The following is an 18,662-nucleotide window of genomic DNA, read 5'->3' on the forward strand; positions in this document are numbered from 1 at the left end:
CCTTATAAACAATCAAAATTCAACTTTTACTCACCTATTATTGACCAAAAATGCCAAATCCACTACCTATAAGTTTGATATCAAAACTATTCCACGTGTCATACTTAAAACATCTAATTCAATCATCAAAATTTAATGCCATATTCTCCAACACAATTTTAACCTATTCAAACATTATATATCGTAACCAAACATGCCACATATACATATAAATCTATCACATTTCTCATGCCTTATAATCTTCTTAACATTATCATATCAAGCCACAATCATACATTCAATCATCACATATACTTTTTATAACACAATTCACACTTTGCTATTACAAAACACTCATCTACAAGTCACTCGTATTACATGCCACATAACAAAATTAAACGATTAAAAGTTTGCCAAGATGGAGGTTGGATAGTGTGATATTTGAGATGATCCAATCGCCGAGTTCCGCAAAATATTAACTACAGGAAACAAAAAATGAAACAAAGTAAGCTTTAAATAAGCTTAGTAAGTTTATAGGGTCAAAATAATATAACTGACCTTAATTCCAACATTTACAAAATAACATACTTAACTAAGTAATTTTCCTTATTACCACAAATCAAATCATTAGGTTAGTTCATCGAGTATATAACGCATAAACCATTGAACATACGTACTTTTACATTATATAACTTACTTCATTTCATTTAATACTTTTACTATTCATCAAATATCAATAACAATGTTAGTTTAGACCGATGACCTATATAATAAATAGATACATATATGCGGTTATCCACCCAAAACACGCCTAATTGCTCAAACGGGCTGCCATCCAAAAACACGCCTGGGCACTAAATGCCAAGCCCGTAGGCTAAACATCCCTCCAAAACATGCCTGGGCACTAAGTGCCAAGCCTGTAGGCTACACATCCTCACCCAAAAACATGCCTGAATCATTATGGATATAACTAGATAATTTGTAAAAAAATGTTGGATCCTAGTACAATTAGTGAATAAATAGTACATCATCATCTCATCTCATGTCAAATCCGTATAACACACAAAATAACCCTATTAGTATGCAAAATTGAGGAGAGATTCTAACTTTTTTTTATTAAGCTAAGTTATTTGTTATTTCAATTCAGTTTAATCAAGATTTTAGTAGATTAAGTGATTTTAAGTTGATTTTTTTGAAAATATGGTGGATCCGTATTACTTATTTGAGTTTAGTTTAAAAGTGGTTTTAAACTCATTATGGTTTAATTAAAGGTTTTTACCCTTGATTTAACAAATCCTTTAGTAATTTAAAAATTGAACGTTTTCCCCTTCTTGATGTTCATATACTCTTAATTTTTCTAGAAAAATTGGCTCTATGTAATTAGATAAAATTGATATTTTAGATCTATAATTAGGTGATATTTAGGAGGTAAGAAGTTGAAATCTAAGCTTAGAAACGAGATTTGACTGGTTAAACATCTATTTCGGCAAAACTAGCTAAGTTTTTGGTATAGAGGTTAGGAGGTTGTGATATGTGATATTAGAGGGATTTAAATGTGCTTGATGTTCTTTATAATGCCTTTTAATTATGTTTAATGTGTATGTGAAGTTCCAACTCAATTGAGAGCCTCCACAAGCAAGGACAAAGGCAAGCAAAAGCTTACTTGAGCTTTGTTGTGCAAGCAAGTTGCTAAGGCGAGTGGTCTTGTGTGCTATAATTGATGTACAAATTAGTGAGTTAAAGGAGGCTTAGGTTGTCTACTCATCTAATCTAAGTCTTAAAAGTAAGTGTTCTCACTTGAACTTCGTTATTTTATAAGCAAGCTTACATGTGTTGTGATATGTACAAGTGTGTGATGTTAATATATGTGTTGAATATATGATTGTATATACCTTGTGACCAATGTGTTTTATGCATACACATTTGAAATGAAAGCGTATTTGTCTCATTGAGAAAAGTGTTTTCACATGAGCTGCATTATGTGAAAGTGATAAGTGATATGAATGTAAAGCGTGTGAGTGTGCATAAACTAGAAAATTAATGTGTGAACTAGATATATTGGCCTTGTGAACCTTTGAAAACATTGGATATAGTTTGCATGCCATAGGATTTGAGTACACATTTATGTTTTTGATGTTGTGACATGTGGAGAGATAATGGAATGTAGATTATTGCTCCATTCATGGGTCATGTTGATGTATTGAAGAGTGCTAGCTTCATTCTACACTTTATAGGTTTGATATAGATTCTATGAGTCAAGTACGAGGTGATGGAGATTCGTGTATCCAATGAGTGTTTTAACATGTATTTTCATTTTCACAAGGGGCCAATGTATATGTTATCATGTTGATGATGCCTTGTGATAAATGTGTCTAGCATGCTTGTTTAAACTCTTATGTTTGTGGATTATTGCTGCATCTCGAGTACTCACTGAGCTGGGTTAAGCTCACACTCTTTTGTGATTTTTTTTTTTGCAGTGATATAATTGGAGTGGAGTGAGGAGGTGAACAAGTTGGTGATCCAAAGGAAAAAGCATATTTAATTGTGCTTGTGAGATGGTTTTTGGTTCATAAAGATGGCAATGTGGGTGAAAACTTGAGGAACTAGAATTTAATTTTGATTTGGATTTGTTACCGGAATTTCTATGGACTGTTTAAGGACTTTTATAACTATTTGTATGTTTATACTGCTTGAATTATGCTTGAAAAATGCATCAATGGTAGATAGATTGATAAACTATCAAATTTATTTAGGGGTTTTCTGTAGGGTTTGCATGTATCAATGATAGGGGTTTGCACAGGTGAGTTCGCATAGGTAGTTCAGCAATAGGGCTTTACATAGGGGTTCGCATATTGTGAGGGTTCGGACACAAAATATTATGTTTGTATATACATATGAGCTCGCACTCATATAGGCTCACATGCATAGATGTAGACTCGCATATTACCTAGGTTCACATGACACATAGGGTTCACACATCTCAAGACTTGCATCCATATAGGCTTGCACATAATATAGGGCTCACTCAATGTAAGGGCTCGCATACATCATATGATAGTTATTCGCCAAGCGTAGTGTACGCATACATCATGTGATAGTGGTTCGCCAGTATGAGTTTTCCTTAGGGTCACTAGTGTGAGGTTGCCATAGGGTTTGCCAATGTGTGTTCGCCATAGAGGGTTCATCAACAATAGTGCTTGCCGAGCTTAGGGTATTGTTAGAAATTGGTGTTCACTAAGCTTAAGAGCTCGCCAGACTTAAGGGTCACGAACTGGGGGTTCATAGGTTTAGGGTTCATGAGCTAGGGTGTTCAAACATTAAGTGTCTTCTAGGTAAGCTACAAGCTAGTGCTCATATGGTAGGATGCGAGCTAGGTGCTCGTTGATTCGAGTGTGAGCTGCTAGGGTTTCTAAGTAAGGGTTGCCGATTTATATGTGTTTGTTCTTTTTCTAGTATAAATTGATTTTTCGTTGGATGTGATTAGAAAAGCCTGTTTTAGAACTTTCAAATCTTAATTTCATTCCTCGAATTTCAATATGGTAGCTTCAATTTTGTTAAAATAAATTTTCTGGATATTTTGGAAAAAATTATGATTTAGTCCTTAAACTTTGTTTTGGAATTAAGTGAGTTTTAAATATCGTTTTGAACCGAATTTTTCACAAATTCTTTAAATGAAAATACCGAGGACACTGGTTGGTCCAAATTTATTATTTAAGAACTTAACATTTACGTTATGCAAAAATGATGATTTTACCCTTGGTACTTTTCGTTGTATTATGATGATCAATGTATGCTTTAGGATTGTTTAACTAAAATTTCTTATGTGAGCATGTTTCAAATTGGTTTGATGGTTGGTTTGTGGCATGTTGGTTCACCGGTACGGAGAGTCACTTTGGTGGCTAATGTGATGTTCGAAATTCAGGTTGGATCGTCCTGGGCGGGTTTGGGCTACCACACACCCAATTGCGTATACAAAATAGAGAGAAAATTAGTATGCCAACTTACTTAACACATGGGCGTATACTGTGCGCCAACTTACTGAACACATTTGTATATTGTACACCAACTTACTTAACACAACTTTGACAACTCATCTTCATGCCAGCCACAATCCGAGAATTCAGAATTAGAAGCATATCATATAGTTTCATTCACATACATACTCCCTATTAACTCCTCATATCGTTTTCATTCAAATTAGCATGTTTTATCGTGATCTGTCAATCCAGTTTGCAAAATAGCTACCTTACTTGAGGCTACACAAACATATCACCTCTTCTCCATCACCACAGACCAAATCATATTTATCATATCAAAAGCGGATGGTAGTGGCTTAGGCATGAAGGATGGCGCTCACTTCATATCACAAACAGATTGAACTCAAATTGATGACACAGGATGACCATTAACAACCTATATGTCACTCATACATTACATGTAACACCCCAAACCAGACCAAGTCGTTATGGCCGAATTTGGAAAGCTACATTGGCCACCAAAAGGGCCTAGCAAAGCTTTCCTAATTTCAAACGTAGTTTTTAAACCATTTGGACAGTTTGTTCAAAACTAGTAAAATTGAGTGTTCAACTATACTTTCAATTCCATTTGTCCACAAAAATGGCCAAAATAATCTTTTGAAATTTTGAAAAATATTTTAAAACTATTGACGTATTAATTCAAAACAAATGAAGTAAAGTGTTTATTTTAATTTCGTAAAAACCGTGCAAATTTCAGGAATCGAAATGATAAATATCTCAATTGTAGACATTCAATCATTTATTCAAACTATTTTGGATTTTCAATCATACTTCTAAATCATTTGTATATTAACTTGAAATCAAAAGCCTTTAGAATTCTCATTTGTAAACATTTATAATTTTGAAAATTGTCTAATTTTATTAAAAACTCATTTTTTTAAAAATGCAGCGAAAAAATTTATTATTGACAGATTTTATTTTAAAAATCAAGTTTCATACGAAATCTTATCAAATACTAACTTATGCAGTTTTTAAAACATAATGTCATGCAATCAAGTCATGCAAATCAGAATAAAATCCTCAAAGTAAAAGTCCCGTGCCTCAATCCGCACTCAAACTTATTACAAACCCAAAATATGAAAATAAAATTTAATTACATTAATTTAAAAAAACTTCTGAAAAACTCCTCTAAATGTTGTCATCGAATCCTAACCTTAAGGTTATCTGAAAAATTAGAAAACTAAAGGGGGTGAGCTATAAATCTTGGTGTGAGATTAATATAAACGCAATCACATACATATAAAAATACACGTTATACAATCATCACAATCATATTAGTTTCATATAACTCAATATTTCACACGTTATACAATTATTTGTAAAACGATGCAAATTTTGTGAAAACAGTCCTACCCATCTCCACTACACACTAAAATCGAGTTCCCCAGATCTGTTCCATCCAATAACACATCAATTGAGAACAATGTCGCAGTAACAAAAATAAACTACCAATAATCAATATCGTGGATAACCCACCAAAATTGTAGATAAACTGCCATTAATCAATATCATGGAAAAGCAACCAAACTCACAGATAAACTACTGATAATCAATATCGTGGACAAGCCACCAAAATCGCAAATAAACTGCCAATAGCTTCAACCTTTCATACATCCCACCCCATACATGTGATATGGCTAAAATCACTTAGAATCACATAGGCATGTTTAACATGCAAATCATATATGTATAAATGGTACCAAAATTTCACATTTTATAAATCATGTGAAAATCACATATGCCCTAAGATTACATAACATGAGAATGAGATTTACATGCTTTTTAAATCAATAATAATCATCAATATCACAAAACATGTTGTTCACAACATATACGGTTTGGAATCACTTACTTGTCATAATCCATAACGATGGGTTTTATCTCTCTTAATGGACACATAAAGTATCCTCATCAAAAAAATATAATTCAAATAATAACATTTTTATCAATATAAAACAATTACTTAATTTTGTTTAGTCTTAAAACCCAGACCTGATCGAAGTAATTCCAATGCGGAAACTCTTTCTAACGCCCACTACAAGATTTAATTAGATTTATCTCGAATCTAAAAATAAAATGAATAATCCATCATTAAAACACCCTTGATAAATATTTGATAAATGATTACACTTTGAATTCTATGACAATACTTACTCTTTGTTAATCCAGTATTATTCCACTCTTTGAAACATATGAAATTACATGCTTGAAATCGATCCTTCAAACAGTAAACACCAAGTTAGGAAGATGTCATTTGGTCACCATATAGGGATTAAGAAGTTTTGAACAAAGTGAGTATTCCAAATACTTATGATCTCACTAATTGGGAATCGATATGGAAGAGAAGATGACTTAGAATTGGGAGCAATAACCATAATATCTAATATATCCAATACTAAAAAGAATTAATAGAAAATATTAAATAATCTTCCTATGATAAATAACAAAATCGCTATAGAAATGAAGGGAAAACACTATTATTTTATGGTTGTTTTCACAGTGGTGGTCATGACAGTGGACGGCGACGGTCACAACAGCGAACGACGAATAAGATAGAGGGTTTTGACACTTGAAGAAAAGAAGAGAAAAGAGAAGAAAGAGTATAAAAAATGAGTATTAAAATCGATGGTGCAAGGTGGTTGTCACGGTGGAGGAGGGCGACTTTAAGGGTGTGGTGGAGAAAATGGTGAAGAAAAGTGGCGGCAAGGTGGAGATCTGGTGGTGATGATGGTGGTTTAAGGCAAAGGAGTGGTGGAGGATAGGAGGAAAAATAATACAAATTGTGGTTAATGCCTAAAAAAAAAGAAAAATGGAGGAAAACAGGGAGGAGCAAAAGAGGAGGTGGCAAAAATGAATAGAAAAATAAATGATTTATAGCAAAAGGTGTTATTCACCTTGTCCAGGTTCGATGTATGCGATATAAGGTAAGGATGAAGAAAATAGGCATGTAGAGGGGACAGAGCAAAAAATGGATCCTGGGAGTGAAAAGGGGGCTTAATGAGGGACGATTGACTTACACACAAGGAAAGAATCTTTCCCCATGCATGGTAACTAGGTTGGACGGCAATGAGTGTTCATACTAGCTAAAGTTGTCAAAAGGATTAAATAAATATTTGGGAGCATGAGGAATTGAACATAGGACCTTTAGGAAATTAACTAAGCACTTAACCACTTGAACACATTACTCCTTATGATCATTTTAACAGAAAATATTTAAAAACTTGGGATGACCTTTGCTAAGGGTTTAAAACAAATTTGCACCAAATAGAAATTAATGAGAGAGAAATGATTGAAACTTAGATAATCAAGGATAGCTTCACAACTACTCAATCACTATAATTGATATTTATTATCAAATGAGCAAAACATCATCTAAAAAAAATTTTGGCATGACCACTATTGGTTCATTAACCCAATCTATTAACCTGAATTTTTGGATATGACATTACAAAAATTATAAAACAAAGAATTTTACAACACATGGAAGTAAGAAGGAACTCACTAGAAATTCTAGCACAAGCATACAAAGTAGGTCCTTTGCCTTTATCACTTGAACCCTTGTTAGCTTCTTGAGCTAAAAGAAGGATAATTGAACACATCAGATCATCAATCTATCAAATCTTAACATGCATGCAAAAATCGATAGCATAAAATCCAGAAACAAAAAGTTTTCTTCATCCTCACCATTTTGTTATCTATACATGAAACATATGAACATGTAAATGACTTCAATGATAACCTAAGCGTTCATCAATAATAACAGTGAATTGGTACTAACATAAAAGTTAGTTAGATACTATGAACCTTCACTCTGATGAAGTTTTCTTAGGTTTTCAAAAACTTTCATATGAAATCAAGAAAGAAGAAGAAGACGGAAAAGTGTTTAGAAAGACCACCGCTATCCTTATATACTTAAGCAATGGAGACAAAGATTAGTGGAAAATTCAGATCATTTCACTAACACTCTCAATCTTTGTGATTAAGTGAAGTTAGCAAAATTTAGGTCATATCATCTACAGTAGTCTAGTTCTGTTTTAAATAAATCTCAACTATACTAACCAAATCATCATACATTAAAATAATAAGCAAATCTAAAGAACTACGAACTGAACGAGTTCGCCCAAAGCATCTAGAGTAAGTGAATACTTAATAGAAGAGTTCGCCAAACCCTAGAGCTCACCAAAATTAAAAGTTCGCCAAATGACGAATTATACAGAATTCTATACTTAGCTAGTACAAATACTTTACTTGCTCAAATCTATCATTAATTTACAATCTATATGCCAAATAGAAACAAATTACAAAGACTCCATTTGGCGGGCTATTATATAACAATCTATTACAAATATATGTAAGCTCAATTTTATCTTTCGGTTATGTCTTCAAGTTTTACATTTTATTCAATTTAGTGCCCAAAATCAAACTTATTATAACTTCCAAATTTGGACTCCAAATTTTAAACCAACTTCAAATATATCCAATTCCATTCTCTTATTATAAAAATTATAGGAATTACATGCCAATTTCAAGATATTAACAATTTAATCCTTATGTTCAAAACTAACAATTATCAATTCACAAACTACTTCTTTTTAATTTATAAGAAAAAAATCGAACAACCTAACATTAAAAGCTTCAAATATCAACAATGGTAACATTTTCAAACCATAACAGTTTTAAAAATAAACATATGGATTAGTTAAAATGTGTTACAACAATCCCGAAAAGATAAAATTTACGAGAAACGAGTGAAAAATGGCTTACCATGCATAAAGCTAAAGTTGGTCAAATGATGGAGCTTTATAAATGGCTTCTTAAGGTTTCATTATTTCCATAGTGAAGAAGAAGAAAAAATAAATGGACGATGACTTTTAATGTTAACTTATATAATTAGTTTATTAATCATAATTTATCCTATTTAACTTAATTAATAATAATTTATTAACATTAACCTTAATTAACCATTTTGGTGGATGATAGTTGTCTATCACCACCGTCCACTATAAAAAAAGGGTCAAATTCCTCAATTGGTCGTTCAATTAATTAAAATTTCATAGCAATTAACTTTTACCACTTTTACAATTTAATTCTTTTACCTCAATTAGTCACTTATTCAACAAAATTACCTATACAAAATTCAATTCACCAATTAATCATTGTAAATATTTAATAAAATCATTTTCAAGCTCGGTTTACAAAAACAAGGTTTCGATACCTCATTTTCCAAAACCACTTGACTTTAGGACCAAACCACTTGTACTTAACTAATTATCCAAATAATAAAAATTATCATATTTAAATTCACTATATCATTTTACTTAACTTGTAACTATTAAATAATAATATTTACAGACTCACTCAGCGGAATTGTGATCCTGAAATTATTGTTTTCGATACCATTGAAAAATGGGTTATGATAGCTCCGTAGAGCCAATACATCATTTCCAACCAATCCTCCTTAAATCCCCTTTCAATCTATCTATTCCTCCATTACGTGAATTTTCTTATCTTCAATTAACCTGGCAAAATAATTCCCTTTGTACTCTGCATTTTAAAGACAAACTTTTCATGCACACCAATTCACTGTCATAACATGGAGTACACCATATAATAGTTCATTGATAAACAACCATGTCATACATTAAGAGAACAACTTGAAAACATTCATATAATTGTACAGCCATATGCAAGCATAACCTCTCCAGTCAGCCATGATAACATATGTAACACCCTAACCCTTATCCGTCGCTGGAATAGGGTTACGGAGCATTACTCCAAAAACATAACATAAAACATACATTCATGAACATTGATATACACATAGCATAGTTCGTTCATAAATATGCTTATCGCCCCATAATCGAGCCCTCGAGGCCTTAAAAACACTTTAAAAATGATTCGGGACTAAATCAGAAACATTTGAAACATTGAGGAAACAATTATAAAAATTCAAACTACAGGGGTCACATGGTCATGTGACTCACACGAGTGAGACACACGCCCGTGTCTTAGGTTGTGTAACGTTCGAAATAAGGACACATGGCTGTGTCCCAAACCGTATTCGTGCTGGTGTAACTTTCTGACTTGGGTTACATGGCCAAGCCACACGCCCATGTACCAGGTCGTGTAACTGTCTGACTTGCAACCATCAAAACCTATAGGGGACACACAGTTGTGTCACATGGCAGTGTGTTACGCTCGTGTCTTAGGCCGTGTGGACAAGAAATTCCCAAAAATCAAGCCATTTCTTTCACCCATTCAAACATGTACCTACAAGCCATTTGCACATATAACCAAGACATTCAAACATGCACAAAACATAATAAAATGACCAATTTCCTATACCAATAATTCAGACAACCAATATGCCAATAAGGCACCTCAAATACAATCCATCAAACCTATCTAAACATATGCATACTTGGCAGTTCATCAACCTTACTCATCTAACTTATTGCAACTCAATACATACCTTAATTGACCACATTGAAAATACACCATCACATACCAAATTGGTCATTCAAAACATGCATCATCTTGACCATAATAACACCAACCATCAAGGCATCAAAATGCCATAAGTACATCAACCATAATAACATGTCATTATAACCTTGACCAAAACATCAAAATCTACTGATATAATCGCTAGATAGTGTGATAGGCCTTTGACGAGCCTCCAAATCAATCGGGCTCTCGATAATCTATAAAACATAGGAAAGAAAACTACATAAGCATATAATGCTTAGTAAGTTTGTAAATCATGAACATAGCTTACCATTTCAATGAAAAACCTTATAAATTTAACATGAATCAATCCAACATAAGCTTGGCACAAGCCTAAGCATCATCAACAATACAAGTTAGTGCTTTAACACATAACTCAACAAAATCATCACATGGTAAGATAGATTTCATGAACATAGTACATTTGAATTTATACTTTCCATAACATAGTTATAGATACTCTGATCATTATCAATCCATACTCTGATAGATTTCATGAACATAGTACATTTGAATTCATACTCTGATCATTATCAGTTCATAACATAGTTAATGGAACACTTACCATTCTTTCCCTTTTCATGCTCGTTCAACCACTTAGAATAATATCGAATACGTGAGAAGCTCACACCAAATGTGCTAAACATATGGTCGAAACCATTCCTTTCCTTTTCCTTTACATCATTGCTCACTCAAGCCATAAATGGGTTTGCTCACACAAGATGACGGTCGGAATGTAGCTACACGATATGGCTCACACAAGCTGACAAGTATCTGCAACAAATAGCAGAACTAAGCCTTCGGTAGGAAATTCAGGACTAGCACCCGAAACATGGTAACTCTAATGACATGCCATTTGTATCCTATATATTCCTAAGGTTCAAATAGGGCTCGATAATTGTCGTACATCATTGGATTTCCATCGATTCGTGAAATGATACATAACATAATAGCATGCATATATCAAATAACATTAAAACGTTATTTAAACATATGAACTTACCTCGATTACAAAAACGTCGAAATAGGACCACTAATCTGAGACTTTAGCTTTTCCTCGATCTAGATCCGTACAAGGTTTATCTTGATCTAAATAAGAAAATTCAATCTATTTAATCCACATGCCATTCAATTTAGTCCAAAATTAATACTTTTGAAAATTTATATTTTTGCGCCTAATATTTTAACTTCTTTACAATTTGGTCCTTAATCTTTTAAATGGAAATTTATGCAATTTGATCCACATATCATGCTAGCCAATTTACCTAAGGACACATACTAACCCAAACAAATCATCATTTCAAAAATTTATCATGATATTTTACGATTTTTACAAATATGTCCCTAATTGAGAAATTCATCAAAAATCACTTTACAAAAGTTGTTTATTTAACAACAAGGACTCATAATATTTCATTAAACTTCAAAAACCATACAAGAATTTCCATGGAAAAACCCTAATCCTTTAAAAAAATTTCAAATTAGTCTCTAGGCTAGTTAGGTTAAGCTACAACGACTTAAAAAACATAGAAATCATTAAGAAACGGGACAAAAACCACTTACATGCAAGTAAGGAAAAGTAGTCGAATGTTTAAAGCTCTAAAATGGTGTTCTTGATTCTTCAATTCGATGGAGAGAAGAAGATGATTGAAAAATGGGATTTAATTTTGTTAAATTTTAACCTTAATTACCTATTTACCAAAATAACCTTTAAAATTATTCATAATTTCAATAATACCAAACTCATAAATGTCCACTACCACATAAATGCTCTAATTACCACTTAAGTAATCTTACATTAAATTTTTATAGCCATTTAAAACTTTTAGATACTAGAACTCTACTTTTGCACCTTTTACGATTTAGTCCTTTTCACGAAATTAAGTATGTAAACATTAAAATTTCTTAATGAAAATTTTATACGACCTTACTAATATTCCATAGACATTAAAATAATAATAAAATAAATATTTACTTGTCAGATTTTTGGTCCCAAAACCACTGTTTTGATTTTACCGAAAACGAGCTATTACAACTCTCTCCTATAAAGAAATTTTTGTCCTTGAAAATCTTACCAGAAAAGAGGTTTGGTATTGTACTTTCATAGCTTCTTTCAAATCCCAAGTAGCCTCTATTATACCGTGTCGTTGCCAAAGAACTTTCACTAAAGTTATGCTTTTATTTCTCAATTATTTAACCTCTCAAGCTAGAACTCTGATCAGTTCTTCACTGTACGTCATTCTGGCTTAATCTCAACGTCAATAGGTGAAATCACATGTGATGGATCTGATCAATACCATCGTAACATCGACACGTGAAAAATATTGTGGATCTTTTCTAATTTTGACGACAAAGTTAATCTGTATGCTACTTCTTTCAATAATCTCATATGGCCCAAAAGAGACTGTGGACTTAGCTTTCTTTTACAACCAAATCGAAGAACTTTTTTCTAGGGTGATACTTTCAAGAACACTTTTTCATCAACTTGAAATTCAATGTTTTTTTTTTTAAAATCCGTATAAGATTTTTGTCGATCTAAAGTTGCTTTTAAACTATCTCGAATTACTTTAACATTTTCTTTTGTTTCTTGTATCAAATCAACCCCGTGAAGCTTTTTCTCACTGAGCTTAATCCAATACAATGAAGTTCGACATTTCTGACCGTATAAAGCTTCATACGGAGCCATTTTGATGCTCAACTGATAACTGTTATTGTTTGCAAATTCAACTAATGGTAAAAATCTCTCCCAGTTACCTTTAAACTCTAAAACACAACATCGAAGCATATCCTTGAGTATCTAAATCATTCTGTCAAATTGACCATCGATCTGAGGATGAAACATGGTGTTAAAATGCAAAAGAGTACCTAGAGTATCATGTAACTTGCTCCTGAATCGAGATGTAAACTGCGAATCCCTATTAGAAATAATAGAAACTGGCACCCAATGCAATCTGACAATCTCAGCAACATATAACTCTGCTAATCTCTCAAGTGAAAATTTTGTACGCACTGGAATGAAATGCATGAATTTCATCAAACGATCAATAATGACCCAAACAACATCTTTCCTTCTCGGAGATAGAGGTAGTCCCAATATGAAATCTATCATGACCTGTTCCCATTTCCACTCTGGAATCATCACTGGCTGTAGCAAACTAGAAGTTACCTGATGTTCAGCTTTAACTTGCCAACAAACTAAACATCTCGATATGAACTTAGAAATCTCTCATTTCATACCTGGCCACCATTACATTTGTTTCAAATCACTATACATTTTATTGCTACCAGGATGAATAGACAAGCTACTACAATGAGCTTCCTACAAAATCTTTTGGATGACATCAGAATTTCTCGACACACAAATTCTCCCTTTAAAATACAAACTATCATCGGACCCAATCTGAAAGTCTAAATCAGCAGTTGTCTTAATCCATTTTCGTTTAGCTATCAACACATTATCGCATTTTCAAGCTTTACAAATCTCTTGCAACAACATCGGTCTAGCTTTTAACTCAGCTAAAATAGAACCATTATCAATCAACGTTAACTACATGTTCAAAGCTCGCAAAATAAATAGATATTTTTCACTCAAAGCATCCGCAACAACGTTAGCCTTTCCCAAATGATAATCAATGATCAATTCATAGTCTTTTAATAACTCGAGCTATCTGCACTATCTCAAATTTGAATCTTTCTACGACATTAAGTACTTCAGACTTTTATGATTTGTGAAGATATGACATTTTTCTCCGTACAAATGATGTTGCTAAATATTCAAAGCAAATACAATTGCTGCAAGCTCTAAATCGTGCGTTGAATAATTCGTTTCGTGTAGTTTAAACTATCTAGAAGCATGCACTATTACTTTTCCCTTTTGCATCAAAATACAGCCCAAACCATTTAATGAAGAATCACTATAAATACAAATTCTTTATCATAATCTGACTAAAATAACACTGGTGCCTCAGTTAGCAATGCTTGCAATTGATTAAAGATTTGCTGACATTTCTCAGACCACTCAAACTTAATATCTTTATCCAAAAGTCTCATCATTGGTGTAGTAATCATCAAGAATCCTTTGACGAATCTTCTGTAATATCCGGCTAAACCTAGAAAACTTCTAACTTCAGATACATTTCTCAGAGGCTTCCAATTTACGACAGCTGAGATTTTGCTTGGATCAACTCTAAAGCCATCTGCCGATACAATATGTCCCAGAAACGTAACTTCTCGAAATCATAATTCTGATTTGCAAAAGTTAGCGAATAATTATTTTTCGCGCAAAGTTTGTAAAACACTTCTCAAGGGCTCAGTATGCTCTGTTTCATCCCATGAATAAATCAAAATGTCATCAATGAATACCACCACGAATCTATCTAAATACAGTCTAAAAATTATGTTTATAAAATCTATAAATACTGTAGGTGCATTAGTCAAACCAAACAACATCATAAGAAATTCATAAAGCCCATACCTAGTCTTGAATGCGGTTTTCGACACATATGAGTCATTCAACTCGCAACTGATAATAACCAGTATGAAGATCAATCTTTGAGAACACTATCACACCTTTCAACTGATTAAATAGATTGTCAATACGCAACAATGGATACTTATTCTTAATCGTAACTTTTTTTAACTATCGATAGTCAATACATAATCGCATAGATCCATCCTTTATTTTAACAAATAGAACAGGTGCACCCTAAGGAGAAAAAACTAGGTCGAGTAAAACCCCTATGTGTCAACTCTTGCAACTACGCTTTCAACTCTTTCAATTCTGTAGGTGCCATTCTGTAAGGAGCTATCAATATTAGAGATGTTACCAACACTAACTCAATAGCAAACACAACCTCTCTGATCGACGGTAACCCGGGTAACCCTTCTGGAAACAGATTTGAATATTCACGTACCACTGGAATCGATTCTAGCTTCAACTTAGAAACTCTTGAATCAAATATGTAACAATATACCCTTCACATCCTTTTCTAACATATTTCTGTGCTAACATAGCTAATCTCACATTAGATACATTATCCGATCTATCTGATTCAATCTGAAGATTTTCACAGTTCTGGCACTTTACCACAATAAGCTTTTGTCTATAATTCATAATGGCATCATGAAAAGTTAACCAATTCATACCCAAAATCACGTCATACTCATCAAATGATAGTAACATTAAATCAGCTAGAAAGTTACAACCCCGAATCATCAAAGGACAATTTTTACAAACTTTATCAACTAACAGATACTGACCTTGGAGGTTTGTTACTTTAACCACAAACTCAGTAGACTTGAAAGGCAATTTCTTACTTAACACTAAAGTCGTGCATACATATGAATGTGTTGACCCCAGGTCAGTCAAAGCAATAACATCAGTATCAAAGATAGAAAATGTACCAGTGATAACATCTAGTGCTGATGCTACCTCTCTTTCACGGATCGCATAAGCTCTAGCTGGCGCTCATGCCTTAGATCTCATAGTAGGGTCTTTTGTCCCACTGCAGCTATCTCCAATATTTCTAGTGTTCCTTGGCACTCTACCTTTCGCAGTAGTGTTGCTGAGTCGAACAGTCTGAGCCTTTTCTTTTTCGGACCTCTCCGATCAATCTCTAATTAAATGTTCATACGAACCACATTAAAAAATGTCCTATCTTTCATCTTGCACTCACCAAGGTGTCGATGTCCACATTGTTGACATTTAGGTTTGTTACTCTTCGCACTACCTATGCTCGCTACAGACGTAGCCTGAGGTTTTGAAGCTGTATGTTGTTTTCCTCGATCTCTACCAGAGTAACCCACTGAAGCTGATGAACGGTTATGATATTCTTTTGGCTTCTTTGACGGAAATTGATATGATTTTACCACCAATCTCTTACTCGAATCACGAGACTCATAATTAGCGTTTCTTTTAGCTTTAGCTAATTCTTCAACTTTGTGCACTCGGTCAACTAATACAAATTCTTTAAATTCTAGAATCTCGACAAACAACTTTATGTCTTAATTCAGCCCATCTTCAAACTGTTTGCACATGGCAATCTCGCTCAATACACATTCTCAGGCATACTTGCTCAATTGAACAAATTCTCTCTCATACTCAGATACTGACATCCGACCCTGTTTAAGCTCGTGAAACTCTTTGCGTTTCTTGTCAAGGATGTAACACCCCTTACCCGTATTCAACTCCGGAATAGGGTATGAGGCATTACTAGAACACTTACACATGTAAACGTATTAAACTGAGTTACAAAATTTCATTCAAATTTAAACTCTTCAAATTTTTAACATGCTTTTATAATTCTTTATAACATATCCTCAAAATATTATATTCATAACAAATAGGGCCTACGAGACCCGATACTTACTTATGTAATTCAAAGCTCCATTTCCATTTTATTCAATTCACAATATTTCGTGTTCACAATTCAAATTAATTTCTCAATCCAATATATATATTTCAATACCACACTCTCATACTATGAAACTTTATTTTCCCATATGAGCTTAAACCATGATCATCACATATCAAAGACAAATGTTCTTGACATTTCCATGACATAAACCGAATTAATCAATGCAACTCGATGATATAATCATCCATATATCATTATTATCATATATATATATATCAAGACTAAATTTCTTATACATTTGGTCAATTGCTTTTCAAAACCGCAATAGTTCCTTCGGTACCAATACGTATTTACCATTCAATTTAACATTTACCGATTATAATCGGGCATATGACCATTATACACAATTATTTCCTACATTTTATTGTCCTCCTCCTCCTCCTACATTTTATTGTCCTCCTCCTCCTCCTCTCCATTCCACATCCTTTATGTGTATATCACATTTAAACAACATTAACTATAATTTCTCTATTCACTAACATGTATATTCAAAGCTGTCTATTCGAGTCATAGTCACTAAATTATTTTTATCTGGAGCTACAGAACTCCAAATTAAGATCCGTAAATTTTATCCGAAACTATATTCACATATATTCTTACCATAAAATTTTCATAATTTTTGGTTTAGCCAAATAGTACAGTTTATTCTTTAAAGTTTCCACTGTTTCACTGTTTGACAGTTCTGACCTCTCTTCACTAAAAATTAATTATCTCACTGTACAGAATTCGGATATAGTTTCCGTTTGTTTCTAATAAAATAGATTCACTGATAATTCTAAACATATAAACTTTATCCCATAATTATTTTTGTACAATTTTTACAATTTTCCAAAGTCAAAACAGGGATTCCAAACTCATTCTGACTCTGTCTAATTAAACTTCGAATATCTCAAAATATATAACTCTTTTGCTTTTCTATTTCTTTTATGTGAAAATAGACTCATTAAGCTTCAATTTCATATATTATTCAGCCTCTAATTAAATTTCCACCATTTTGGTGATTTTTCAAAGTCACACAACTGTTGCTGTCTAAACTGTTTTGTTGCTAAATGTACTCTTTCATAATTTCACTTTTCACTTTCAATCACAATTCAATTCAAAATTCACTTTTCCATTTCTAAGTCGATATTCAATTCGGTTCCACACCTATATTCATTATTCAATTACACTTAGTCAATTTCCGTTGAACACTCGGAATATACATAGATACGTGAGAATTAGCACATAAGTGCCACAGCGATATGTAGCCGGCTACCAGCGATACGTGGCGAAGCTACCAGCGACACGTGGCCGAAGCTACCAGCGATATGTAGCCGAAGCTACCAGCGATACGTGGCGAAGCTACCAGCGATACGTGCCGAAGCTACCACGATCAATAACACTGGAAATGTCCACGGGCTGCTCACAACAAGTCGTCAGTGTCGCAACACATGCTAGATCACCCAACACCGGGACTCACTGTAACAACTGTAACATCGATCTCTAGTGACATGTCACTTGTATCCACTTCTATTCCTAAGTTCAACCAGAATTTACACTTAACACTTTATTTTAAACACTTTATCACTTGAATAATTCATGAACAATTTTCCTTCCACATTCAATATTAATTCACATATCAAATATAATTCACAATTTATAAAAATATAACTATTATTTACAAGTAACTTACTTTGATGCAATAATATAAAAATTTAGCAATTTAGTCTTTAATCTTTCCTTT

Source organism: Gossypium raimondii, chromosome 4 (genome assembly GCF_025698545.1).
Source record: "Gossypium raimondii isolate GPD5lz chromosome 4, ASM2569854v1, whole genome shotgun sequence".
Taxonomy (NCBI): domain Eukaryota; kingdom Viridiplantae; phylum Streptophyta; class Magnoliopsida; order Malvales; family Malvaceae; genus Gossypium; species Gossypium raimondii.